Source organism: Rhinolophus sinicus, linkage group LG14 (genome assembly GCF_036562045.2).
Source record: "Rhinolophus sinicus isolate RSC01 linkage group LG14, ASM3656204v1, whole genome shotgun sequence".
In the NCBI taxonomy this organism is placed as follows: domain Eukaryota; kingdom Metazoa; phylum Chordata; class Mammalia; order Chiroptera; family Rhinolophidae; genus Rhinolophus; species Rhinolophus sinicus.
In genome coordinates, this window is record NC_133763.1 from 2,548,159 (window position 1) to 2,575,681 (window position 27,523).

The 27,523-nt window shown below is 36.6% G+C and overlaps 1 protein-coding gene across 18 annotated transcripts in view; it reads right to left on the reverse strand.

Moving 5' to 3' along the window:
- The window catches only part of RALYL (RALY RNA binding protein like), an 846,180-nt gene that overhangs the window by 259,382 nt on the left and 559,275 nt on the right, over positions 1-27,523 (reverse strand). The window contains exon 1 of one of the 18 annotated variants that reach the window (XM_019726287.2): positions 20,728-20,749. The exons of the other annotated variants lie outside the window; for them this stretch is intronic. The gene's annotated coding sequence lies outside the window, so the exon portion shown is untranslated. Of the gene's footprint in view, positions 1-20,727; positions 20,750-27,523 lie in introns of those variants that run through there. 18 annotated transcript variants of the gene reach the window in all.

A 27,523-nucleotide genomic window follows, 5' to 3' on the forward strand; every position in this document is an offset into this window, starting at 1 on the left:
ACACACACAAAAAAAAAACAACAAAAAAAAACAACCCCAAAAAACTAGTTCTATAGTATGTTCTAGACACTTTTGTCAAATACAGTGGTTTCTAGATAAATACCAGCTAGATGACAGCTTTTGTCTGGTTTCATAAGTATATACAATTTTAGGTTAAATTGAGCTCTGCCTTGTGACAGGTTTGAGATGTAGAAATTTATATTACCATTGTTACCTTTAGAAGAGAGCAAAATACTTGGTATCATGAAAATTGAAAGAGCAGATTGATTTAGGCTGAAAGGATTCAATCTGAAAATGATATTTCCACCAGGTAAAGTTTTACTTGCATTTTAGCTCAACTAAACGTAACACACAGTGTGGAGATCCTATAAATGTAGATTCATTTCTTTACCTGCTGAATAACTTAAACCACATTTTTGGATAAAATAAAGATTAACTGGAAATTAGTTGACTGAGACCTAATATATTATTTTACTTAAGTTTCAAAGCCATTTTTAATTCTAATGGGATTCGGAAAGCCTAAATACTTAACTTCCTTCTCACATGAAAAATCAGTATTTCATTTAGCATAGCTAAATATATTTCCAAACCTAAAAAAAAAATCTAAAAACATAATACTTCACAAAATAAGTTTGATTATTAGTGTTTTAGAAAACAGTAATTTGAATTGTAAACTTTGTAATAATGACAGAGATAAGAACTTAGAAAAATCCAATTTTCTTATTTCACTTAGCATAATAATCTCAAGATCCATCCAGGTCATTGCACATGGCACTATTTCATCTTTTCTTATGGCAGAGTAGTATTCCATTGTGTATGTATGTACCACATCTTCTTTATCTAATCATCTATCGAAGGACACTTTGGTTGTTTCCATGTCTTGGCCACCGTAAATAAAGCTACAATGAACATCGGAGCACATATATCTTTACTTATAAACATTTTCAGATTTTTTGGGTAGATACCTAGGAGAGGGATTGCTGGGTCATATGGTAATTCTATTCTTAATTTTTTGAGGAACCTCCACACTGCCTTCCATAGTGGCTACACCAGTTTGCATTTCCATTATTATGCTAAGTGAATACGTCAGACAAGAAAAGTGGAGAATCATATGATTTCACTAATATTTGGGATATAAAACTGAAAACAATAAAGGAACAAGACAAATAAAGAAACTCACAGACACAGACAACAGTTTAGTGGTTACCAGAGGGTAAGGGGGGAGGGGGGTGGGAGATGAGGGTAAAAGGGACCAAATATATGGTGATGGAAGGAGAACTGACTCTGGGTGGTGAACACACAATGGGATTTATGAAGATGATATATTACAGAATTGTACACCTGAAACCTATATAACTTTACTAACCAGTGTCACCCCAATAAAGTTTAATTAAAACAAATAATTAAAAGGAAAAGTATACATTAATGTTATCTTCCCAAATGGCAAAATTTTCAAAGCCATTTCTTTAGTAATATGATATTCAGTGAAATTTTATCATAGTCAGTGACATTTAAAGTTTTTGTGAATAAATTAACTTCCATAAATAATATTTGATATAATTTGTTATTTTTTTTGACTTGTGATAAACTCATGTGTGTTTAAAAACATATGGAAACTGAGAAAACCAAAAACCCACAGGAATAAAAGTAGCCCCCAAATGTATATTTAATTTCTGTCATATTTCCTTCCAATTTTACTCTTAATCATATTTTACAGATAAAATTTTGATATTCTATTTTTACACTTTATTCTGTATCATAAAAATTAATTATTATTGGAATTTAATAGTTGCTTATTTTTTACTATTACAAATAGTAATTAAGTCTCCATCTTTGTGCATTTAATTTTTAGCTTTCTTACGGATTCTTAGAATAAACATGACTTGGTCAGGAGATATATGGGATTTCTAGATTTTTATCACATTGAGTGATCTGATATTTTTGAGCAAAATTCCAATATATTTTTTAATACAGATTAACAAGTTCCAATCTTAGCTGTACAAAAGAACCATCTAAGGATTTTTAAAAATTTCTTTTTATGACACCTGAGAGCCATCCCCCAAGACTTTGATTTTATGAGACAGAGAAAGACAGAGAAAGAGAAATGTAGATTTAAAAATAGACATAGATCAATATAATCTGACTTTCTTGAACACTCATATTTATTCTAGTCATTTTTCAGTTTGTATATTGGTTTTCATGTAGTCTGCAGGAATCGATCATTCTGAAAAATACTATTATGTTTATGTCTTATTGCATGGACCATAGACTTACAGAATAATATTAAATAGGGAGCATTTTGACAATTTTAATTGAAATATCACCAGTTTCACAGTTTTATGAAGAATTATGTTGGCTAATAAATAAAATGTGTGCATGTGAGAGTGTACATTAATACATGATTCATTATTTCTAGTGATCTGAAACATTTATGAAGAAAGTTCAATTGGATGTGTAATGACATTTGAAGGACAAACAGAACGTATTTTTAAAACATTATCTAACTTTGGAGGGCAAAATAAACATGCCAGTATGCATAACTGTACCATCTTGAAGAACTTCAGAAAATAGATTAAAATTTGAATACTGGCTTAGAACTTACCTCCTGGTGAACTGCAGTGTTTTATAACAGCACTAACACTTCACACCCCCCCCACACACACACCACACATCACACACACCGCATTCAATGATTACAGTAAGTATTCCACATATAAAGGGCATCATAAATAATAACTGATACGTCTCCTTCAAGGTTATTCACATGAATCTCAGAAGTACCAAAAGAAATGATCAGACCAAGTTTGACAGCCAGAATTGAAGATTATTGTTTCATATCATCTTGTCATTCCAAATAATTATAATATATGTGAGGGCGGTTGCATAGCTCAACGTAGTCCTGTCAACAAAATTAATTTTTTGACAGAACTAATTATTTTGAGAATCAAAATTTGCTCAGCGGGGATAGAAACTACAACGTTACATGCAAACCTGGCTCTCAGGCCACACTGCCAGAACACCTAGCATCACGCTGAATTTCCATTAGTGAAGCCAGTCATTATTTTAATATGATTACACAGTGTTATAAAATGTCCTTTTTTTATGAAAAGCAGTTAATTTTCACTTAGTAATGTTTAGGACGCCAAGTATTTAGAAGTGACTCCTTAGAATGCAGTTTTCCCTGCAAATACCTGTATTAACCCCCAAAGCAGTATCAGATTGAATATGAGAAAGAAAACAGAACATAAAGACCTGGGTTTGAATTGCCATCATTAATCCATTAATTCTGAATCTCCCATTTATACCAGGGCATCAATATACAAAGAACTTTCCTAGTTCTCTAGCTCCATGACACAACGTTAAATAGCATCATTTAAAAGTAGTTCATTAAACACACACACACACACACACACACACACACACACAAACACACACACATATAGGAATGAAATAAGCATGTGTAAATGTGTTTTTCATCAGATTTGATTACATACTGATTGTAGATGTTATAAATTATTCAGCCTTGATTATCAGCAAAGTTTACCAGATGTCATAAGGAAAAGGCCACAAAAAAAGGTTGCAAAAGAAACACTGCAGCTCTAAAAGACCCTGAAAGCAACCATTTGCACCCTTTAGAAAACTAGGTTTTTCAGTTCTAGAAAGTTGTTTTACATGTTACATACATGGTGATAAATGGACACTGCTTCAGAGCATCCCAGATGTAAGAGAAAATAAATTATTTAAAAATCTTATCTGTAAACTCTCAAATCGGGAGGATTGGTTATTCCTTGAGAAACTCCAATGGGCTTTATGAGTCCTCAATTAATTCCAAGGTTAGACCCTTTCCCTGGATACGCAAAGAAACACCACCCTTTCTTCTGATTGTCTGCCTGCCTGCGAGCTCCTCAAATCACATGGTGGGAGCAGAAGCCACAAGAGTCTCCACTGTCTGTGTTGAATGCTTAAAACACACAGCTGCTTAACTGCTTAAAAGGTACTAATATGGGTAAGTACAATTTAAATAAAAAATAATTCTCCAATCATATTATGATTTTTAATGTCTCTCAATTTGTTTCCTTTTTTCAGTGTTACTGGGGTGTAATTGACAAATAAAAACTAGATATGTAAGGTGTACAACTTGATGTTTTCATGTATGTATACGAGTGATTCTCACTGATATATGGAATCTTAAACAGTCGGACACCTAGAAGCAGAGAGCAGAGTGGTGGTGGCCAACGGCTTGGAGGGAGGACAAAATGGGGAGATGCTGCTGAAGAGGTACCAAGTTCCAGGTATGAAGATGAATAAGTTCTGAAGAGCTAAAGAACAGCCTGGTGACTATAGTTAACAAAATTGGGTTCTAGAGTTGAAATTTGCTAAGAGGGTAGGTGAGCATTCTCATGGGTGGAGGATGGTAACTAAGTGAGGTGAGGCATATGTGAATTTCTTGAATGTGGTGATCGCTTTGTTTTGTTCAGATTTGCTAATAAACTTCACAATTGTCTAACTTAATTTAACTCCTATTTTCCGTAAACCAGTATTCTATTGATAACAAGGAGGGGCATTTAGTTTGAAGAAGAGATTTTTAAAAACTACTATTAACGATCTCCTCCACCACTGTTTAAGCTACTGAAGAAAGCTGGTTGCATATTCTCCATACTGCATTTCCACCTTTTACTCACAAAACTGTTCACACAGTGAATACTAATAAAGTTTTTCCTAATAAAGCATTCATTGATAAAGTAGCATAAAAGGAGAAAAACATCAGTTTTTCTGATAAAAAACACTTTTATCCCCTGAATAAGTAATAATTCAGTAATCATAGGTAAAAGAAAAAAGCTATGGATATAATTCTCATGGTTATATATTAATATATTTTGGACTTGTTCTTTTGGAATTATACAAAGTTTTTCCTATCCTCAGGAAATGTAACAATTCAACTTTCTTAGTCTTGTGCCTATGGTTTGCTTTCACATCTTTGATGAAAAGTATGTCATCATTACCCTGTTCCTCTTAAAATAATATATGTGTTTCCCCAGCTTGGTGAAAATTTGTGTTATTTGACTTTGCTTTTACAAAAGAACTACATTAGCACCTATTTTTGCTGACTGAAATATAGCCAAAGAGGACTTCTATGAAAAAAAGCAAAAAAAAAAAAAATGAAAATAGTATTTAGAGTTGGTTTTGCAGCAAGCAAAAGAGAGCTGTAAGCGTGTTAACAGTTAACAGAAGATTGATCATTTCGGTTGTGGGGAACGAAATGAAGACACTACGTGTGCTGAAGTTTGTGTCTGGGCATACTTGAACATCATTCCATGTAAATTCAGGGTAACTGCTTCTTCAGTTTATGCATTTCTGCTTACAAAAGATTTCAGAGGGACACTCGACTTTCGGAGAGCGGCGGAAATCTGTACTGGAAAAAGGCAGTTTCATTGGATGTGAATAAACACAAAACTTATAGAGCTTTACGAAAGTTTTGTTGATTAAACGTAAGTAGACAGTGATTCCAGTATCTCCTACTTTTCTCACTAGAGGTTAAAAGTGTTGCTGATGGGTATACCCAACCTTACGAGGGTGAGGCATCCTTCTGGCTACCAGACACTGAGGGCTTTATAGGAGGTGCCTTGTTAACAAGCCCTAAAAGGGGATCCATTAGCGGCTGCAATGAGGCTCTTTAGTCAAAGTAATTAACGGATATTATTCCATTCAATCACAGAAAATGGCATTAAACATGAAAAGAAGGATTTGATACTACTCAATAAAGTAGCCAGGCTTTTGAAGAGCTAATCATATAATGGAAATAATATCCTAGGGTGAAGATACTCAAGTCTACAAGACAGAAACTCGAGAGAGCTTACTAATTTAGAGCATAATACTGTTTCATGAATTTCTAATTTATAAATCTGGGTATTAGGTGGTACTAGCTTCTACAGGACATGTTGTGAAAATCATGTGGCTCTTGGGAATTGATAATTACAACGGAGTTATGTTGGCTTCCAGCACATAGAAATGGGATGATTTGCTTACCGGTCAAGAGTAAAAGTGAACTAAGTCATTCATTTCCTCTTTTGAGATTGTGTGTATGACACAGATGAAAGAAAACCCTGTTTATCTATGTGTTATCCTGACTCACACAATCATAAGAGTTCAGTATACTATGAAAGGGTAGAAAGTTAACTTCCTTACCCAAATCCCACTCTTTCCATATTCCATATATGTACAGATCAGGACGGAGTAGTTAAGTCTATTGGGGTTGACTAGGAGCCATCTGACAAACCACTGTTACTGGTAGGTGTCCTCACCATGTTGTGAAAGGTATATAATCCCATACTTTGCTCCCTTCGGGAATTCCAGTGAGAATGAGAGGGAGGGCTTTGTTTTTTTGGACTCCAAGACCATAATATCATGGAAAAATATATCAAAACTCTCCTAACATTACACCGATTCCTTATAATAGTTACAGTACTTTGGTTTAGAGAATTTCCAAATGCCATACACCTTTTATGAGTAAATTAGTTATATGTCCCTAAGAGCACCCATTTGCCACGTAAATAAGGAAATTTATGAAATTGTACATTTTTATTTCAAGGCATATTTCTTTAAAATATTGTATTTGAGCATGTTGCCATCCACAATTTCCAAACATACAGAATAATGAGTACTAAAAACAGGAAATAAAAATGTTTTAATCGAGAGAGTTTTTAAAAAACAATCATGATTTCAAAATGGTGTCTTTTCAAATTGATGTCTCAAAATATTTTACACCCCTCTGACAGTGTTCCAGTTACTGTGGAAAGAGACAGAACCATGTACTCTATTAGGGACATTTAACAAAGGCATGTAAAGTAGGCACCATTTGCTAATTTGTGGGTCAGTTTTTTGTTTTTTTTTTAACAGAAACTTGTTCCCCAAGAAAGAGCTGGAGTGAGGATATCAGTCTGTATTATGTATTTCAAGGATGAATGTACATTGTCTCTAATCTAAGTATGTGTTCTGGTGTGGAAAATATATAATAATTGGACCCCTCTGAACGTTTGGAATCTATTTAGGGGCAAATGTAACCATAAATACAAATGTAACTATAAAACAAGAAACTATATTTTGCATAATACCTTATTAAAAATGTTCATGCATTAATATAATGTGTACACATTTGCATTATGGGTATTCCTATGGGAGAAAAAGACAATCCTTCTGGTATCCAGTGTACTTTATAGAGATGGAGGCATTTGAATGGTGAGTTAAAGAGACAGGATTTCAGCAGATTAAAAATACATGAGTAGCTTCATAGAATATTCAGTTTGATGACTGCACTACATACATATAAAGAAGCCGTTTGGAGAGCTGCTGAAAAGATAAATTGAGGTCGGACTGGAGATTTTGAATGCTAAGCAAAGGAAGTTTGAATGTAATTCAGAGAGCAAGGAAAATTTACTGAATTTTTTGCTTGCTTTTGGAGCATGGCTATAGCATTATACCTAAATATTTGCAAAGGTATTTTGTAATCAAATTTCTTTAAAAGCTCTGCTACAGCTATACAATTGAAATATATATATAAGTTAGGTTTCCTAAGAGTGGTTGCTTCTAAGTACAGGGCTTGTTGTTCTGGGCTTGGAATGGAAAGTTACTTTTTATTATATACCATTGATTTTTATTTTTTTAAAACATGGGTCTGTAATTACCTTTGTAGTTAAAAAAATAACATGGGAAAGAAAGGGAAAAAAGCTTTCCTATATTATACAGTGTATATTTGAATCTTGAATTCTCTCAAACTAATTATTTGTTTTTGTCAAGTAGCAATGTTAGAATACTAAAAAAAAAAAAGTTGGCTATATTTCTAAGTTAAATACTGATTCTCAAATAGAATTTTTGTGTGATTTCTAGAAAATTTCTTCATTTCTATGAAAAATTTTGCATCTAAAACTTGTATAATGCAAATTGCCATACTTATTACTTGCCATAATTTTATTAAAAATAGTAAAATGATGAGGATTTAGGGAGTAAAAATCAAGGATTGACTAAAACTCCAAAAGAAACCCCCCGAAACAAACAAAAAAACAAACAAAATAAAACCCCCCACAGAACAGGAAAGAAATCTACAAGTGCTATGAGACTAATTGCTTCCCAATGTAGGAATTGATTCTATGGCATACATGAGACATAGTCAAAAATATGTACGACTACACACCGGTTAGAATGACCAAAATCCAGAACACAGACAACACCGAACGCTGGGAAGACAGGAACTCTCAGAGCAACAGGAACTCTCACTCGTTGCTGCCGGAAATCAAGTGGTCCAGCTATTATGGAAGACGGTTTGGTGTTTTCTTAGACACCTAAACATTGTCTTACCATACCATCCAGCCATCATGCTCCTTGGCATATACCCAAAGGAGTTGAAACTCATGACCACACAAAAATTTCACATGTATGTTTATAGCAACTTGATTCAGAATTGCCAAACTTGGAAGCAATCAAGACGCCCTTCAGTAGGTGACGGATAAACAATCTGGCCCATCCAGACAGTGGCATGTCATTCAGAACTAAAAAGAAATGACCAGCAAGCCATGAAAAGACATGGAGGAACATTAAATGCATGTGAACTAAGTGAGAGAAGCTAATCTGAAAAGGCCACACACTGTATGCTTCCCGCTGTATGACATTCTGGAAAAGGCACAACTATGGAGACAGTGAAAGATGACAGGTCGCTAGGGGTTGGGAACGTGGTGAATATATGGATCACAGATGATGTTTAGATCAGTGAAACTGCTCTGTAGGATATTTTAATGGTGGGTACATGTCATTATTCATTTGTCAGGACTCACAGAATTTAAAGACTCTAAGGAACCTCCTGGGAGGAAAGGGAACGAGGCTGAGGTTCTCCCCAGGGTCCAGAGAAGATGCAGCTTCTCTACTCAGGAGCAGTTTATGGCAGTAGGAACCAGGGGCATTTGCAAACAGAAACATTTTGGGTACCAATTGGGCTCCCCAATTATCCATCTTTAAACTCGGAAAGCCTCTGAAACCATAGAATTCTGGATGTTGAGGAGGCCTTAAAAATCTGACATTAAGCTTTTGCTAAAATGGATAGGTGATAACTCATGCAATTAATTGGACAAGTACAATATTCAACCACATTTGCGCCACCGAGTTTGTGAAGCAGGTCACACCACTTATGCTGAAGGGAAAAAGATCCCATTTGCTACAGTCATTTCCAGATATGAAGTATTTGTACCATGAAAATAACTGTCTCCATAAAGTGACGCTATAAATCATCTCGTGATAAATTATTTCACGTTACTCCACCTTGCATGGGTACTAGCACTTCAATCATTCTTTCCCTATAAATGCTATTTTGCTTCCAATATTAATGCAAACACAGAGTTAATGTTTCATAATCTCATGCCATGGATATAAACATTTTTCCTCTGTTGACTTCACAGTCATGTTAAAAAACACTGTTGCCTCAATAACACTTTCCTCCAATAGTAAATCACTTACTGCATATATCCTAGCGAAACTACATCACTATTTTTGCTTTTCTGTTTCTCATTAACCCAGTTCAATAAATTCATTCTAAAGGAAACTTTAACATCTAATTCTTTGTATATGAATGTAATAAATAAGATGTTTGCAAATTTTTTCTTTTTTTATGTGAAGGGGCAGAGAGTAAACATTTTAGGCTTTACAGGCCATTTGACACATATTTCAACTACCCAATTTTATGCTTGAAGCTTAAATGCACAGTAGAAAATATGTAAATAAATGAGTCTGGCTTTGTTCCCATAAAATTTTACCTATAAAACTGGTGCAGGCACATTTGACCTATGGGCCACAGTTTGTTGACTCCTGCTCTATGTTAAAAGACAGAAAAATAATTTCACACTTTTAAGAACTTTTTCTGTTAACCATCAGTCCAGAGTATATTGGATATGAAAGATTCAGCCAAAGTAGAATGTGACTCCTGCAAATGTGTCTAAAGAATTCTATTAAATAAAGTCTATTTATCTTAGTTTTCTATTTATCCTGTATCCTATATCCTACCTAGGGTAGAAAAGTGGGTGCAGTCCACCAGGGTGCAGGCAATTCTAACCAATGTCACTGAAAAATCCTTTCTTTGAAAAGATTCTTTGTTGGCCTAAACTTTAAACAATTGCTTTCATCATTTTTAAAAATGTAATGCTTTATTTGTAAGTTTCTAATTGTCATGTTTTATAACTTATTCTTAAAAGGAAAAAAAAAAAAAAAAAAAACCTGACAATCTTTTTTATTTTTTAGTGGTTTTTCCCTTTTTTTTTTTTTTTTTATTTGACTCCAAAAGCAAAGGCAAGAAAAGCAAAACCAAAAAGTGGGACTACATCAAACTAAAAAGGTTCTACTCAGAAAAGGAAACCATCAACAAAATGAAAAGGAAACTTACAGAAAGGGAGAAAATATTTGCCAATCATATAGCTAATAAGGGGTTAATACCCAAAATATACAAAGAACTCATACAACTCAACAGAAAAAAATCTAATTAAAAAATGGGCAAAAGATCTAAATAAAAATTTTTCCAAAAAAGACATGCAATGGCCAACAGATACATGAAAAGGTGCTCAACATCACTCATCATCAGGGAAATGCAAATCAAAACCACACTGAGGTATCACCTCACACCTGTCAGCGTGGCTGTCATCCAAAAGACAGATAACAAGTGCTGGCGAGGATGCAAAGAAAAGGGAGCCCTCGTGCACTGTTGCTGGGATTGCAAATTGGTGCAGCAACTATGGGAACAGTATGGAGAATCCTCAAAAAATTAAAAATAAAACTAACTTATGATCCAGCAATTCCACTTCTGGGTATCTATCTGAAGGAAATAAAATCACTATTTCTAAAAGATATCTGTACCTCCATGTTCATTGCAGCGTTATTTACAATAGCCAAGACATAGGGATGATGTCAGTGTCCACCACGGATGAACAGATAAAGAAATTGCGGTATATATACACACACAGCAGGATAGTATTCAACCATGAAAAGAAGGAAATCCTGCCATTTTCAAAAACATAGACGGACCCTGAGGGCATTATGTTAAATGAAGTAAATCAGACAGAGAAAGACAAATACATATGATCTCACTTATATTGTGTTTTTCCAAAAATAAGACCTAGCCAGAAAACCAGCTCTAATGCGTCTTTTGAAGCAAAAATTAATGTAAACCCAGTCTTATTTTACTATAAGACCCAGTCTTATAATATAATATAATATAATATAATATAATATAATATAACATAACATAACACTGGGTCTTATATTAATTTTTGCTCCAAAAGATGCATTAGAGCTGATTGTCTGGCTAGGTCTTATTTTCAGGGAAATGGTATGTAGGACCTAACAAAAAAACCAAAACACAAAAAACTCATAGATACAGAGAAGTGACCACTCATAGACTGGTGGTGCCGGAGGAGAGGAGTGAGAGGGTGAGTGAAATGGGTGAAGGTGGTCAAAAAAGAAATAAAACATTGGACTTTACATGGGTGTTAATTCAGACAACTCCATTATATAGTCAGTCTCTGAGACACCTACGAGAATACCTTTCAAGAGTACATTTGTGAAGTTCTGGGTCTCGTGAACCTACTTGAGGCACAGCCCATTTCTCCAATCCCAGGGGCCCCACATGGTGCTGCACTGAACAGTAGGTCAGCTGTACGCAGGAATGACACTGTTCCGAGAGAGGAAGAGACCAAGTGTGAGGTACCTCACTTCCAGCTTGATGAAACTCCTGATATTTTTATGTATTTGTAACTTTTCTGGAGTTTATTGCGCACCTCTTTCACAATTAGTCTGATGTTAAGAATTTTTTCTAACTTTGTGCATGTCATTTCATGTGAAAGAAATTTTTCGAAATTAAAACTCATCAAATGTGTTCCTTGAGCAACTACGAGCATACACAAAGAATATTAATTTGGACAAAGTCATTGATGATTTACAGAATTAACACTGGAAAACAGAATGTTACTATTTATTGATTCAACCACTAAAATGTAGGTAGAAGTTTTTCTTTTTCTTTTTTTTAATATATGAATAACTTAGAAGTATTAAGCATCATGTTTTGCTTTTCTGTACTGAATAATTGCTTTATTTTTAAATATTCTTTATACTCACTGGCATGAAGATATACACGAAGTTGAAAAGTAAAAATTCACTGTTTGGGTTTCTTTTCCGGCTATAATTCCTTGTTTCATTTCATGGTTATTACTAAACATATTTTGTTGTACTGAGGAGGGGTGTTTGAATAATGCCCTATGTGCAGCAAATAAACTAGATACACTGCTGCCGAACTCCACAATATGGAGAGTTACGGGACGGGTCAGGTGGAGCCCTCTAAGCTGTCGTCAAAACGTTCACTCTTACTCAGAAAAAGAAAAAAGTAAGCTTTCTTTTTATTTTTTACATTGGAAGAGTGACATTAAATAACATACACGATGAAATCACCACTCTGGTAGCTTTCTTGAGACTGTATTGTAATAGATTAGCGAGTACGCGTGGAAGCATAGAGCCTGATTACGAGGAGACATGATGGTGACGTGAATGACAGTCACAAGGGCAGAGGCTGCGAGAGCAGGCTTCCTTCTCAATATGTTTTGAAGGCAAACCTGTTTCATTTTCTGGAAGATTTCAGATTGGAGATGAGAGGAAAAAAATAAGTCAACAAAACCTCCAAGTGTCTTGTGTCTGGAATGACTTGAAGAATAGAATTGCCGTCTACTGAGAGGATGAACACTGTCAAAGGAGCAGGTCTGGCGAAAAGATCAGGGATTCAACTTTAGATGTGCTGAGAATGAGGTGTCCATTTGCCACCCAAGGGGCAATGTCCAGCAGGTAGGGTACATAGGAGTCTGGAGTTTGGCAGAGAAGTCTGCATTGCATTGGGAAATGGGATGGTCTCTAGGAGACAGGGACATGGAATCCATGGGACCCAATCAGACCAACCCACCGAGACACAAAACTTAGGCTGAGTTTCTGGAGCACTGCAACATTAGCAACTTAGAAGAAAAAGGTACCTCAGCAAAGGGGCCTGAGGAGTAAGGAAAAATCCAATGGACGACTTACGTACGATGTATGGAAAGCTGCTTGAAAACATCTCTGCAAGAACAATACGGAAAACATGCCTGGAAAAAAAAGTAGGTATAGGGCTGGAAACATAATTAGGACTCAATAACACTAGCCATTTTTAGTCATAATTAGAATGATATCATATTTTGAGATATACGTAAATTGACTGGCCTACCCAATTCACACACCATTGAGTGAGCCAGTTAAAAAACGCGTTTGTGGCTTAGTTGGAGCTCGCTGTGCTCCAAAATAACACTGGCAGATCACTTTAAATTCATGTTGATAATTTGATTTGAATCGGTTTTGTAATTTTGTTCCTATTTATGGAATAAATATGTTTTGCGCTTTTTACTGTTGTAGACTAGGAGAAATACCACATATATAAAAGTAACAGTAAGAATCATTTGAGTCCACCCTCAACATTGGGAAGGTATTTCTTTCCTGGTGAAGGGTTCTGGTTATGGTTCATGCTCAGAGATGCTGCACGCGGACTAGCTGAGCAATCGCTCCCTGTACACGCCTGACCTTTCACACGTCCTGCCTTTGCTTATGTTCTCACCTGCCTGGTACCCTGAAACTGGATGAGTTCTTTCTCCTCTGAATAGCACATCCAGAATTATGGACTCCCTCTTTGGTTAGCCTACAGCATTTTAAATATGTCTGCATTATGCTGCTGTGGTCATTCACTAGATTTTATTCTATTCAATTGTTTTTAGACTTATTTTACCTGTACGAACTCTAAGAAGGTTGAAACTGTCTGTCCTTACTGCATCTTTCTTAACCCTCTAGCCTTATCCTGGCAGAGCAGGGGCTCAATAAATATTTGTCAAATGAACGAGTTTACTGAATAATCTTTTTTTCTTGATTTCTAAGGTGTGATCTATTTCAAAAAACACAACAAACAAACAAAACAACAAAACCTGCCGATTCAATGAAAGTTGTTCTCGAAAGAGAAGCTGCATTAAACATGTGCCAATATAAAATGCATCTTAATTTCAGAGACATTAAAATAGAAAAAGTATTTACATCTCTGAACTGATGTCATTCAGTAATATCTATCCAAAAGGAGACATAAACAGTAAAACAGAAACAGAAAACACCTAAAATGAGTGAATGAAAAATGCTATGAAATATTCCAAAATGAAACTGTCTATTCTGTTTCGGAAAATGACACTGCATATAAAAACAGCAAGCTTTTGTTCAGAAATGGCTTTCAATTCCAGTGCAGACTGTTCTGTCTCTTAACGGCTTTCCAAGGGTATAATAGCTTCTATCTCCCTGTTCTTCCTTGATGATAACTGCCCTCCCAATTAATCATCTCATCCTTCATCAATTATTCCCTTCCCTACCCTCGAGCTGATGACGCCCTTGCTTGGTTGCATATAGGCTGAATCAAGCTTCAGGGCAAAGTCACATCATTTAAGCGATTTCCAATCATTTCTGTGATTATTAAATAGAGAGCAGAGGATTTTTAAGGTGACGTTGAAATTTTCAGAGTATTAGCATCCTAAGAAAGTGATTAACCAGGCTCAGTGTCACGGCCTGATGGACCATAAGCACTCAGAGGTCTTTGGTGGTTTCAGTCTCCACTGCAGCAGGAGCTAACACTACATCTCAAGGAGATGCTCAGAGGAGAGTGATGGACCCACTCCAGTGTTTAAAAATCTCATGTCTAATCTCCAGAGGAAACAACTTAAGATCTACCTTTTTAGAGTATCAGCAAAGAATCATACCGTGTTTTGTAGCTATGTACACTGGAGGAAAATAAAATCACCTTCAGAGGTAACACTGACATCTGCAATTTGGAATTGGAAGAAATAATTTTATCTTTATCTTAAATGCTATATCTCCACAAATACTGAATTTCATGTTGATTGTAATTTGAATTCTCTGGTTTGTGTATTTTCAAGATCTTTAGAAATTATCCCAGACAGAAAAGAGTCACAAAATCGTAATCTTTTACATGCGGAAGTTAATGTAGATACAACACAGAAAAATAATTTCAAATATAGTTCATACATTAAGTGTCTTACTGATCTAGGCACAAAAATCACAGGTGCTATTTTTTTCACTGCATATCTACTTAGGACTTTGATTTATCAACAGTGAATCAGGGATTTGTGAGGGTGTCATTATTTCTGATAAAAGTGCTGATACTATTACACTTCTGCCATGGCACACCAAATTCTCTGGTTATAATGCAATGCTTGTAATCATAAGTGATTAGTGGTAATCATCTTACATCTACAAGTGCAGGAGATGAAAGAGACATACAGCTGCCTACAGCTATTGTAAAAATGAAAGCAGGTACTGTAAACCACTACTAAAAACACACACACAGCTCTGTGTGCGGGTCTGTGTTCTGTAGCTCTCTTTTCATGAGCATTTTCAGCAATGTGAGTGTCGCCAGTCACAGACTGATGGAGATTTCTGAGGTTGCTAAACAGTGAATGAAATTTAAAAGTGGCTAGTTGCTTGCAGATAGGTACAGAGAAACAGTTTAATTGTTAAGTAGCAAAAAACAAAACTATTCTTTGAGCATAAACGAACACACAAATATGTCACAAACAAAACTGGTTGTGCTAAATATTCATTATCACCAGGCCAGAAAAAACACTTTTGCTACCGACCATAAGATTAAAGACGGAAATAACTTTGTCACACAGGATACTTTCTCAAAAATGCTATCTAATATGGGAAACTACCTGTATCCTCATTTGAAAAATCAGAAAAAGAAAAAAAAAAAGTCATTTCTCTGTTTTCAGTAATGTGGTCCTACCAGTTGATTCTGGTTTTGTCAAGTACTAAAGGACCAGGGCAGCGTATAGTAATTGAAAAACAATCCACTACTGAATAAACTGAGCAATTTTCCTTATACAGGGTTAGATATCAATATAGGAAGAACAATATTAGAACACACTTTCTTTTTAAATTTTCAGGGTTTTTTTCCTTTTTATAACTAGGCATTAGTCACATACAGTAAAATTAGCCCTTCCTTCCTTGCTCCCTTCACTTCCTTCTTTTTTTTAATGGAAACCTCCAAGGAACTACCTGTGCCCAGTATCTCCATTCTTGGCGGGGAAGTACGTGCTTCCAGGTCCTGAAACAACCATGGAAGAGTCGATTGTGGGGCTTCTGGTCTCTGCTGTGAGAAGTCTGCCTCAGCTGACATTAAATGTTTGTTGTCTCCGGATACGGAATGACAAAGCAGTTCTTGGGTAGACTGTGGCCCCTTTTGAGTCAAAGGGACATTTTGATTTAATGAGCTCATTTTGTTGATAATCTATTCAGAGCAAAGATTTTAAGTTTTAAAGTCAAACTTCATCATTTTGGCTAATGCTCAGGAATTTAAAAAAAAAAAAAGTAAACTAGAGATTATTTGAGGACATAGTATTGTGTTGGTTTCAATTTCAAACATCAACACATTGAACTAATAATGCAGTGAATTCAGGTTCTTAAATTTTTTTAAGCATATTTGTACTTAGAACCTGAAACTTTGCAAAGGTTCTGAGAATTAGAACGTAACCTGGGTATCACTGGAAATTTGTATCTATCAAGCGATGCTCAGTCATGTTCTTATTTTATTTATTTGTTTAGGAGGTCACTGACATTATTATTCTTTTTTCAATCAATTTATTTAAACTGAAAAATAAAAACAAAAAGAAAAACAGTTCTCCCATTTCTTCTCTTGTCAGTTCCCAGTCATATCCTTGTACCTGGCCTCAGGCAATTATCTGTTTAACTTCTAACTCCATGAATTAGTTTTACTTTTCCAGGTCATTATACAAATGCAAAGGAACATGAACTTTTTTCTATCTAGCTTCTTATGCTTTGCATGATGTCTGCAAGGTTTAAGATTTATTCATGTGGCTACAGGTACCAGTGGTTCCTTTTTTATTTCTGAGCATTCTATGGTATGAATATACCATTATTTTTATCCACTCATTTTTTTTTTACTAGTTCTCTTATAGGTGAACATTTCGTTTTGCTGATTAGAAATAGCACTTCTGTGAACAATGATGAAAATATATTTTTGATAAAATGCAAAATAGGAACAGAGAGGAAGCCCCTCAATCTGGTACAGGGCACCTATGAAAATCCTAATGTTACCAGACGTAATGGTGAAATATCTGTCCTTGTTCCCCTAAGAGAAGGAACCAGGAAAAGATGTCTGATATTGTCACTTCTATGTCAACACTGAAATTTGTAGCCAGTGCAGTACTCTGAGAAAAAGAAATAGGAGGCATCGAGATTGGAAAGGAAAATAATGGTCAGTATTCATAGACAAACATCATCACTGTTTATGGAAACTGTTCTTATTCGTGTTACTAAAACCCAGAAAATTAACACATCAATTTTTTTAACGTTATAGGTCAACATGCAAAAAGCAATTGCATTTCTATGTAATCTATTATAGTGAACTAGAAAATGAGATTTAGAAAAATACACTTGCAATAGCCATAAATCCCTTCTTTTAAAACCACTTTGTTGAGGCATAATTGGCACAAAAAGCTGCACATACTGAGTGTATATAACTTAATGAGCTTGGAATTAAGTATAACAAATAAGATAGGGAGGAGGGAATTTTTAGAGGTGATGGATATGTTTATGGTGCAAATCACATCTTAAAAATGGACTGTTCTCAACTTCTAATTGTTTTTGACACCTTGCTCCAGCCAAGATTTCTACACTTCCTCCTGTTAACACAAGGAACCCCATGTCTGCCCTTCATAACTGGCTATGGTAACAAAGCATCTATTGTGCAGCAAACATACTTAGAGATCTGTAAACTCAGGTGATACTAAACATTATCCTAATATTAAGAAAAACAACAGAAAAAACATGATAGGAATATGGAAGTATTCAATTTCCTTTAAACCTTTTTCACCGAGCACCTTTCTTTTACTAACTCCTCACTTTATAAAGTGAGGTCATCATTAGTTGCAAATGAAACTAATCACAGCCAAGGTTATTACATCCACCTCGGGCACACTTTCACGGCTGTGCTTTATTGGTCGGAATCAGCAATCTGTCAGGATATAAAAGTCATTTCTGCTCTTACAGGTCCTTCTGTCTCCTCCTAGGCTCCCTGGAAACCGGTGTCTGTTTTTAGGCCAGAAGATTCTGAACTCTAGCCTATTACTGCATCTCTCAACTGTCTTCTCCCCACCGCCTCCTGACTCACTTGCCCCCACCCTCCAAAATCCCCTGTATATTTTGCTGCAGAGTAAGTTCTCCCATCAAGCTTTTAGTGGTCTGCTTTTCTTCATAATCCAACAGAAGTCCTCACAAAGCCAAGGGCACTCATTAAGGGGTGTTCCTAAACAAAGACAGTTGTTTTCCTACGGGAATCCTATAGACAGCACTTAAAGGAAGCATTTTTCCCCCTCACTGAGGCAAGATCATTAGCAGCACAAATGTACAGTTGAACTCAAGATCATTAACCCATTTTAGCTTCCTTTGGATACTGGTGAGTCACAGTCATGTTCCTCAGAACTCAAGTGCACCTTCCTATTTTCTCTTTTCCAGTTATTCTTCACCATGTTCCAAATTTGAAATATGCATTAGATGGACATCTCTTGAATAGTTCAGAATCGCTTTACTGTCTATATTCAACTTTGAATATAATGAATTAACAATCAAAGCCTATTTGTTTGAAAACAATTCTTATTTCAAGGGGTCAACAGTCAGGCCCCACTGATCTACTTGTTCATGTCTGTTAGATGATTAAATAAAAAAAAAACACATTAGGAACTATTTCAGGCACGACAGCACATCCTAAGGACTCAGTAAATATCTGTGATTTAATTACGACAATTCCTTTGGAAACAAAAATAGTTCCCAGCATGCTCTCTCTCTCCATCTCTTTTCAGTAAGATTCCTCTTTTCAGTAAGTTTCAGTAAGTATCATGGGATCACAATCCATTTGATCAAGTCAGCTGTGACTTCCAAATCTCAGGATGTGATTTCCAACTTCAATCACATTTAGTCTCCACGCACTGCTGGACATTACATGGTGCCCTGATGATCTAAGTGGTTAAAATTGCCCAATTCTCAGCAGATTCAGTAATCTACTCTGGGGAGACTGGCTCAACTGGGAAACAGCTGGATTGTCATTCAGGGAACACTCGAGGATCAGGATACACATTTTTAATGTTTAGAAATGAGACCTGGCAGGCGGCCGTCAGTATAGTCCGTCGCCAGGTGATCTGAAAAAGAGCAGGCATACTTCTTCCCACCTCCATTTTCCCTCTCCTGTCAGAACCATCGTTAACTATACAAACAATACCCTGGCTTCCAGACAAAGACACCAAAAACTCTCAACCGATCGACCATTTTAAAAATATGAAATAAAGTGATTTGAAAATAGCTATGCTCATTGCTTCCCAAGGTGAAAATGATCATTAAGTTTGGAATGTCAGACACTCTTTGAGTCCTAATCGCAGGTTCTAGTCATTTTGGGAAAATAACCTTGGGCCATTTTGGTGGTTAATGAAAAAGGTGGCCCACATTCTCCTTGTGGTCTTTGCTACGTGGCCCATCTTTGATTACAGTGTCTATGGGCAGAAGCGGGGGTGGGGGGAGACTGATCTGTGCATTCAAGTCAGGAAACTTCTTTTAAGCATCTGGTCATCACATGACCTTTATGTGGAATGATAAGGAGAAGTCAAGGTCAGCAGGAAAAGGAAGGCACACTTACTGTGGCACAGTTTGAGAGATTTTGATAAAGGGATTGTTTACCAAGCTTTATGAGGGAGCCACAAGGTACATGCCGAGCCCAGAGTGCAGTGTATGAAGACATTGGGACATAGGGACATGGCGGTAACAGCCTGAGGACACAGACAGAAGGGGCGGGGGGAGGGGGGCAGGGAGAGCGCTAACACTCTCCTGGACCAGCAGGATGCATGAGCATGTACTTAGAGACCTTGTTAAAACAGAGGAACAGTTTCCACCCCAGGAATTCAGACTCACTAAGACAGGGATGGTTACCTGTATTTTTTAAAGCAAAAATAGATGTCTCTGATAGTTAGACCCTATGGGTAGACTGCTTAGTAGTTTTGCTTGTGCAAAAACTGAGTCTCAAAGGAAAACTTCGTGTTACAGTGATTTTCATTTGGATGTTTGATTAGATTTCCTTTCCTACCTGCCTCTGCCGCTCAATTGCTTGCCCCCTTCAGAGCACAGGCTATACTGCTTTGTACCTTTCAATTTATTTGTCTATTTGTCTCTCCTGCACTTGGCGGTAGATTCTCACCACTGAGGGCAATACTTTCACCTCTCTAACCAGGACACATTGGGGTCTGAACGGTGTCCCTTGGTATCTTCTCGATGGACGTGGGGTGGATTGTGTTAAGGAAGAAAGTCTTACAAAGAAGAGATATGCATACCAACGTCTATAACATTCTTGGGTTTTCAATCGTATTAGTAATCCACGACATTAATGCATATTCTGGACCATGAAGGCTTTTCTTCTAGCAATCGTTTCCTAAGGCTTTATGCACAAAAGAAACAAGAATGGAGCTTAAAGCAGAAAAAGAAATGTTGCTTTATCCATGACATGTTTAGACACTTCTTTTATTTGACAAATGTTGTCATTGGAGACGTTAAAAATGAGCTGATATGGTTCCTCACCGATGCAGAAATGCAGTGTCTACTGCGATATCCTCCTGTTGGACTGGTGTGGGCCACGGCAATTACCACTTCAGCCGTGCTGACAGGTGTCATGTCTCCCTCGGAATCGTGAAGGCATTTCGGGATATCTCTGGTCATCAATTTATGAGAAATAGTGCTGGCACTATTACTGTCTTGGTTCTGAGAGTCAAAATGAAATGTTAAATGTCACTTTCTGTGAGGCTGTTGATCTAATTCTTTCCACCGAAATTCAACTTTCAAACACTCCTGAGTACTTCTGCCATCGGAAAAAGGGGTCATGTGAGGGGATGGCAGAGCACCAGTATTGATTTGAGACATGTCTAGAGAGTGCTTGTGGTGAGAAAGGCACAGGGTGACTTGCGAATAATGGAGACAGTGTCTCCTGCAGTTCGAATTTGGTGAACACAAACCGGACCTGGGTGCATGAAGCAAAGAAGCAGAAGGTCGTCTGTGAGTTAGGTCACAATGCCTAATACAGCCATCGTGTCGACAATAAGAACCAAAAGAATTGGGATTTCATCTGGAATATAAAGTCTGAGTGAGATTTGGTCTTTACAAAGGGCTATGGGAATCGGACGGAAGCAGGGAAATGGCATCGTGGGACCCCAAAACTTTTCTCACAGTGTTTGTGGCCTGTGTCAAAAGCACCAAGGACCCCTTGTGTTTCTTCTATTCTAAGTTTTCTCTCTAAATCACGCCATCTTCCAAAAGCATGCCTTAAGTACCACGTGAAAATCTGAGGCTGCAGAATCGGCTTTGCTACACACATGGGCTGGAAGAGACAGTAGATGTGAGATAAGAACCTTCTGGTATCAGGAGGAATGACGTTGGTTCAAAACCTTCAGAGATTTCTTAGCAAGTAAACCTCTCTTGTTAACCTCAAGGGAGGAAAGATAAAAGTCGAAGGCACAGCAATTTGATGAGATTAAAAATAAACCATGAAGACTCAAACACTGCCAACTTTCTTTTGATCTTTTCGGGAAGCAAGACAGATTTTGCACAGAAGAGTTTAGCCATTGTGCATGGAAGTGGAAACTTGAAAAGTGTTTTGACTATTTAATAGGATGTGCGTGGAACAGAAAAGTGTTATTGAGAAGTGACTCAATGCTAACTTTCCCTTGACATGTATCGTCAATTGGACATATGAAGTAGGATGACCATCATTTCACATTTAATGAGCATAGCCTCTGACCACCCACCTAGGTCAGAAACCCCCACCGCAGGCTCCCCTAGTACCACATGCATACCTCTCATTGGCAATTTTCCATATGGACTATTCCATATGCTTGCCTGTCTCCCCCTCTACTACCTCCATCTCAGACTGTAAGACGCAGGAAGCCAGGGGCTTGTGTCCAATTTCATCCGCCATTTCATCCCCGACGCGTAGTAACAGTAACACAAATAATTGTTGAATGAATGCCTGTCATGAGTCTAATCTTTCTGACCTCTTAAACTGATGTATAGCTCACCTCATATCACTTAATAACCTTAATGCCAAATTGAAACTCTTCTCTGTTGCAGTTTCTCGGACAAAACAGTTATCACTTTGATATATCATATCATGCATTCAACCTAGAATATGCCAACCTATTCTGCTTTCTGGAAAGTGTTCATTGAATAACGCAAGAGACTTGACCCACCCCAAAGTAATGAGACAACAGCAACCAGAGTAGGTTTTTAAAAAAAAAAAAAATCCTGGAGACCATACCTCCAATAATTTCTTTAGCCACTGTGTACAAAAAATACTTCTTCCAGAAACTTCTTTGAACACTATTTGTCTAATTTATCAGCTAACAATTTACCACAATTCACAATCCTCATAAAATATAAAAAAAAAACCAACTGCCATGCCCTCTCTTTAGTGTATGTTGAAGCAATTTTTCCATCTCTGTAGCCCTTTACTAAGCTAGAGCTAGTTTCCTTGAAAAGTTATATTTTGGACATTTTTCCAATCTGTTTAACCTCCTTTTATACATTTCGACATGTCTTTAAAATGCAATTACCTCTACATGAGTGTTTTCTTTTTTCTATTTCATCATTTTAAAGAAATAGATAGCAGAGTATAGTACGTATGACACTCACCACACAGAACTTGGTGTAAGTGAATAAAAATACTTCCAAAAACCAAGGTTTCCTCGGCAAAACCCCTTGCAGGAAGTACATTTGCAGAGAAGTCTCTTTACAATGCCATGAGCCTTAACTTTCACCTTCAAATTCAAGAGAAAGCCTGAGAAATCATTATACATGAAAACTGCAAAGGTACTTCCTAGGCCGTCACCTACAGAGATTGAAATTCCATCGGAGGAACGTACTCCACGTACACAATGCTTTAAAGAGCTGGAAAATATACCGCAGTACCACATCATTGGCTCGTAAATGTGGAATTACCCCATTTCTTGGTTATAATAATAGTTTACATCTAATTAACACACATTTTTAGTAGGGAAAATAATCGCAAATTTACTTTTCCTTGAGGGGTTCTTACTACTTTTATTAAAAAGATTTTTTTTTTAATTCAAACAGTTCCAAATATTTCCACAATTTTGGGCAAATAACAAAAAAACCTTTTACAGGCAGAAGCATGAAACTCCTGAAGTGGAACGTAGGCAATGGCATAATTTTGTTCCCAGCTGATTTAACCTTCCTACTTTGAAATCATCTTTTTTTGTTGTTCTTTTTTACTACTAAATTTTACGACTAAACCTCCACTTGTTTCCCATTTCCCAAGGTAAAGATGGAGCCTACAGTGGTGAAACTGGCAATAAATCACTTATTGAAACAGCAAATAAACCCATCTTTTATTTTAGTTTATACCTCATTATAGACACTACTTAATGCGTCAGAAACAAAAACTCCCAGTTAGAAATCACTTTAACTAATATTAAACCACATTCATACCAATAAACCAAATTCCATTTTATTCTTAGGGCAGAGATTTTTAAAAAATTAGTCTTCTCATGCTTAATAGTAGAACAGTATTTATAATATTAAAACCAATAACCCAAACACTTTATACAAAAGGAACTTGTTTGAATAATATGCAGGTATCACATGCTAGATCAAGGTAATACACACGTCGGATAAATAACAATGGCTTAAAATGCATAAAAATTTCATTTCTTGAAATGGCACTGATTTTATCTAATTGATTGAAATGTTTGCATTTCATCAACTTACAAGGGTTTTCCAGTAGTTAATTAATGAAAACTCAAATGACATTGTCTAAAGAAGAAACATACATAAAATGAACAGATACGAAAACATTGCATACACAGAATGTTGCCTACGTGTATTACATTGAAAATACTTTACTACATGAGGACTATTTTTCTTAAAGCAAAAAGATTAATTAAGGTAGCTTTCATTCTGTAAAACATCCAAATTTTGAAAAATAATCTAAAAGAGTTTGATTAGTAAAAGTAACAAATAAATTGAATGTGTACTTGAGTATTTTGTACTAAATGTTGCTGACTGCATAAATTCACTTTTACTTTTTAATTTAGCTCCTGATGAAAGTATTTTAAAGATTATTAAGCATTATTATGACACTGTTAGCTTTTAAAATCTAACCCGTCCCTTCTAGAAGAAGCAAAGGTACTCTAATGTCGTTGACCTAACTGGATTACCTGTTGAATGTGAATTTGTCCTTTGACATTCTTTTGTTTTTAAGTATTTAAATATGAGTCTTCTTAAAAATTTGTAGCACAAATATTACACTACAGATTGAGAGTTTAATTCTTAAAAGAAATCTGAAGAAAGCAGTTTCACGAGGCAAAAATAAACCAAACTATGAATATACAGAGTGTGCTAAAGGAACCTAAAAACTGACTCTCTCTTATCTCCATAGATAAGCACACAAATGTGAAAGATTACAAGAAATTCATTTCAACCTTCCTATTGTTTTTCCTCATTTTTGGCTGAGAGATTCCTAAAGCTGTGACTCCCCAACGTCAAGGAGTTTGTTCTCACAGATGCCACAAGAAAGATTTTGCATCACAGTTTCAAAGACAATTCCATCTCACGGACCCCTGGTAAGTGAGCAAGCTAGTTGGCCATCCACATAAAACAGCTCCCCGAGGAAAATATTTTTGGAATAGTTAGAGACTTTGGGAAAGTAAGAAGATATTTTTGATCCTCATTCAAGCTCCAAATGCTGGTCATGTTGATTTCGCTAAAACAGCTGAACACTGACTTTTCTTTCCAGATTCGAGTGTACAGTCTAGGAAGACCCACCTGTGTCCACTGAATAAAGCCAAGTCCTCACTTGCTTTCAAGGCTGTTACCATCTGACCTATGTTTCCCATCTGACTCCCCCCAGCCCTTCTTCACGTACTTTATGTATTCCAGTCAAATTTCCAAACACTAAGAGCCTATTCGTGACTTCTGATTTCTCAGGTTCTCTTGGCCTGGGATTCTCTGCCAGACCTTCCATTTCTTCAGCTCGATTTAAAGCTGCCCCATCCCTGAGAGAGAAATACTTTTCTGAACTCCCTTGGGGCTCGTCTCTTCATCTTTTTCCCACCATCAGACATTTTCTTTTCCCTTTTATCATAAAAAAAATCATGTATTTGCGTCCCTTAAAAGAGGACATGAGAGGCAGCAAATCTTACACACAATGACGTGCAGAGACAAGGCTGCGTGCGATTGGCTCTGAATGACTGAACGCATGATGAATGAATGAAGGATAAAACGAAGGAACGGACTGGACAAAGCTATAATATTTCCCCACGTCGTCTGTGAGTGCTTGGCTGCTGCATGAGCCGTGGATGAGAAATGAGATGATCTGGGGTAAACCATTAGAATATTCTGTATAAAAGGACAAAGACTAAAGCACCCATCATGAGTAAACCCAAAACAGTGCTGCTGTGAGAAGGGTGTGGTTCTGTGCCATGGACATCCTGAGCCTCTTTTGTCCAATCCAGGATCATCAGATGATTTCTTTCATAAAACACACACACCGCAGTGTCTTTTACAAGCCAAGTAAATATCTCAAGAACTTTACTAACAGATAATTCACTGGACCCTCACAAATTCCTTGAGGTTTGTATCTGTGTTTTACAGCTGCAGAGCTGACGCTCACAAAGGTTAAGAAATTTGCCCAAGGTCACACAGTCAGGATAAGTACCATCTATGCTGCATCTTTCAAATACTTTACAAAATGGTTTGCTTTAAAAAATGCTTATTTGTTTATTTTCATAGAACGTTGGCTGTATTACAATCCTATATGTCCTAATTTATGGTCATATAACATGGGCCACTGAGAAATGTTTAGTCTTTGTTATTGTTTTCCGTCTTACCTTAAAAAGCCTCCAATTAAAAATTTTATTTAAAAAATCCATACTTCTGTTTATAGCAATAACTTTGCAATATACTAATTCAATATATTTTACACCAGGTATGGTGTCATTTGATTTTCTACATAAACAGAAATGAGGAAATCACCACAATTTTTCGGAGAAATCATACATTCTGATATCATGCCCCTGTGTATATCCCAGTTTTACAAAACGATCTTAAAGCCAAAAGACGATGCCCAGTGTCACAGAAAAGTAGCCATGATGGAAAGGACACCAAAAGCCTATTTCTGGACCATCTACAGGGTCTGATGTGAGGACCTCTATGATAGGAACGTGGTACCTGCATTTCAGGGAGGGTGAGCTCCCACGGAAATGCCGGCAATTACCAACCAAAGCTTGAGATCCTCACAAGCCAAGTTGGATTCTAATTCTTGGCTATGCAATCATCCCTCTAACATCTGATTAGATACAATGGCTCGGGAATTAGGCACAAACAAACAGAAAGGCACGGAGTCACCCTCGGCTTTAAGAGGCCGGCTCTGGAACAAGCTGGCACTGTGCCTGCACTCTGCTGGTGTCTTAAGAGCTACTCCAAGCTCACGCAGACACTCACGGGGGGAAAAATAAGCCGCCTTCACATCTGACGCACCTCATCACAGGCTGTCGGGCCACCATGTCAGTACAACATCAAATTGCCAGCAAGATGTCACATTGCTACTAAAACGTGAAGTGTGCAATTACTTTTAATTTATACCTTTCTTGTTCAGCACAAAAAGGCTTTTTTCTTTTCTTTTTGGCAACAGGAAACAAACAAAAATCCTACACAATCAATCACACTTTGACCTTTCAATCCCACACATTTCAAGAAAACAACCTCCTGTTTTTAATTTCATCTCAAACTATGTGACTACAAACATTATCAAGTTATATTTTTTTGAAAGCTATGCTGTTGGGAATTCACTTTTCATATGGGGGGAAAAAAAGATCAGTATTTCCAAAATCACGGTGCAGGGTTTAAGAGAACTATGCAAATGCCACTGACTATATGCTATGCTAATGGATGTATATCTTCACTGAATCAAGTCACTTAATATTCATTTATGTTACAAAAGAAATAATTATAATTTTTCTCAAAATAAATTGGATTTCAATACAATTAAAAACATCGCTTCTTCAGATATCAATAAAAAGGAACAAAGTATTGATGAATCTAACAGCATGGATGAGTCTCCAAGGATATTATGAAAACCGATGGAAGCCACGCCCAGTATGGTTTCACTTATACACTATTCTGCAAAGGCGAAATATAGGAACACAAAGCAGGTTGGTGGTTGCTGAGGGGGGACTGTAAAGAGGCTGGTGGGGCTATGTGAGGTGGTGGGAATGGTTCTCCACTTTCGCGGGGGTGGGGCCTACAAAGCTATAGGATGTGTCCAAACGAATAGAACTCGACATTAAAAAGAGTGGTCTTTACTGCA